This window comes from Theropithecus gelada, chromosome 7a, assembly GCF_003255815.1.
Source record: "Theropithecus gelada isolate Dixy chromosome 7a, Tgel_1.0, whole genome shotgun sequence".
In the NCBI taxonomy this organism is placed as follows: domain Eukaryota; kingdom Metazoa; phylum Chordata; class Mammalia; order Primates; family Cercopithecidae; genus Theropithecus; species Theropithecus gelada.
In genome coordinates this window covers 34,735,934-34,738,368 of record NC_037674.1, presented here as the reverse complement: position 1 = coordinate 34,738,368, position 2,435 = coordinate 34,735,934, and the positions used below count along the sequence as shown (strand labels likewise).

The window sequence follows — 2,435 nt, the reverse complement described above, 5'->3', positions numbered from 1 at the left end:
CGAGACCACAAACCCACCAGGAGGGACGAACAACTCCAGACACGCCATCTTTGGGAACTAACACTCACTACAAGGGTCTGCGGCTTTATTCTTGAAGTCAGCGAGACCAAGAACCCACCAATTCCAGACACAAAAGTGAGATAACTCACTGCCTTCGGACCAGCCAGATTACATTTTAAAATTAGATCTTTAGGGCCTCATTTTGTTATTTGTATTTTATTTATTTTTATTGGTTTTTTTGAGACAGAGTTTTGCTCTTGTTGGCCAGGGTGGAGTGCAATGGTGTGATCTTGGCTCACTGCAACCTCCGCCTCTCGGGTTCAAGAGATTCTCCTGCCTCAGCCTCCTGAGTAGGTGGGATTACAGGTGCACACCACCATGCCCAGCTAATTTTTTGTATTTTTATTAGAGATGGGGTTTCACTGTGTTAGCCAGGGTGGTCTCGCTCTCCTGACCTTGTAATCCACCCGCCTTGGCCTCCCAAAGTCCTGGGATTACAGATATGAGCCACCGTGCCCGGCTAATTTTTGTATTTTTGATAGAGATGGGATTTGTTGGCCAGGCTTGTCTTGAACACTGGACCTCAGGTGATCTGCCTGCCACAGCCTCCCAAAGTGCTAGGATTATAGGCGTGAGCCACTGTGCCCAGCTGTATTTTATTTTAAATGGAGTCATCCTTGAAATGACTTGGAGTTAAGTCCACGAATTAAAATCAACTATTTCAAATATTTTAAGAAGTAAAACAAAAACAACAACAACAAAAAAACCATGTATGATTCCCCAACCCTACAATCACCTCCACCCTGATTTTCTGCTTTCAGCCAGGTAGTGCTGAGTCCCTATCCTCAGAAGCCTGGAATATTTATCAAACAAAAACTTTTTTTCTCTTTCCTCCTGCCGCCCAAGATGCCAGAAGGGAAGAAGGACAAGGGGAAGAAGGTGGCTCCAGCCGCTGCTGTCGCAAAGAAGCAGGAGGCCAGGAAAGTGGTGAATCCCATGTTGGAGAAAAGGCCTAAGAATCTTGGTATTGGACAGCAAACCCAACCCAAAAGGGACCTCACTTGCTTTGTCAAATGGCCCCGCTTTATCAGGTTGCAGTGGCAAAGAGCCATCCTCTACACGTGGCTGAAGGTGCTTCCTGTGATGAACCAGTTCACTCAGGCCTTGGACCCCCAAACAGCTACTCAATTATAGTACATAAGCTGGCCCACTAGTACAGACCAGAGACAAAGCAAGAGAAGAAGCAGAGGCTGCTGGCCTGGGCTGAGAAGAAAGCTGCCAGCAAAGGGGACGTCCCCACCAAGAGACCAGCTGTCGTTCAAGCAGGAATTATCACTGTAGCCACCTTAGTGGAGAATAAGAAGTCTCAGCTGGTGGTGACTGGACGTGATGTGGATCCCATCAAGCTAGTTGTCTTCTGCCTGCTCCCAGCCTCAGCCTCCTCATCTGGAAAGTGGATGATGATAGGCCAGGCGTGGTGACTCACGCCTGTAATCCCAGTACTTTGGGAGGCAGAGGCGGGCGGATCACCAGGTCAGGAGGTCGAGACCATCCTGGCTAACATGGTGAAACCCCGTCTCTACTGAAAATACAAAAAAACTAAGCAGTGTGGTGGCGGGTGCCTGTAGTCCCAGCTACTCGGGAGGCTGAGACAGGAGAATGGCATGAACCTGGGAGGCGGAGCTTGCAGTGAGCCAAGATCGGGCCACTGCACTCCAGCCTGGGCGACAGACTGAGACTCCGTCTCAAAATAAATAAATAAATAAATAAAAATAAATGAAAGAAAGTGGGTGATGATAGTGCATTTCTCTGTGTTGTAAAATAAAGGTCCCTGACTGCATTATCAAGGGGAAGGTAAGACTGGGATGTCTAGTCCATGGGAAGACCTGCACCACTGTCACCACACAGGCTAACTTGAAAGACAAAGAAACTTTGGCTTAGCTGGAGGAAGCTATCAGAACCAATTAGAATGGCAGATACGATGAGATCCGTCATCACTGGGGAGTCAATGTCCTGGCTCCCAAGTGTGTGGCTCTCATTGCCAAGGTGAAACAGCCAAAAGCTAAAGAACTTGCCACCAAATTGGGTTAAATGTATGCTGTTGGGTTTTCTGCACATAAAAATAATTAAAATAATACAAATTATCCTTAAAAAAAAGATAAAAAACTTTCCCTCTAGACATCTTGCAGAAATGGAGTTACAATACCTTCCTCCTTGTGCTAAGCCAATCCACACCTCTGAACTGAATGTTGAGAACTGAGCTGAGCAGTCTTCACAAAACAAATGCAGCTTGTAGTAAAATATCATGCAGGATGATTTCATTTCTCTATAAACAGCAAATTTATAGAGACAGAAAGTAGATCAGCGGTTGCCTAGAGCTGGGGGTAGGAGTGGGTATGAACCGAAAATGGACATGAGGAAACATTTTGGGGTAG

General features: G+C 46.4%; 1 pseudogene; it reads left to right on the top strand.

Annotated features, from left to right (window-relative positions):
• The first annotated feature begins 906 nt into the window (after positions 1–906).
• Positions 907–2,091, top strand: LOC112627368 (annotated as a pseudogene).
• Positions 2,092–2,435: the final 344 nt, after the last annotated feature.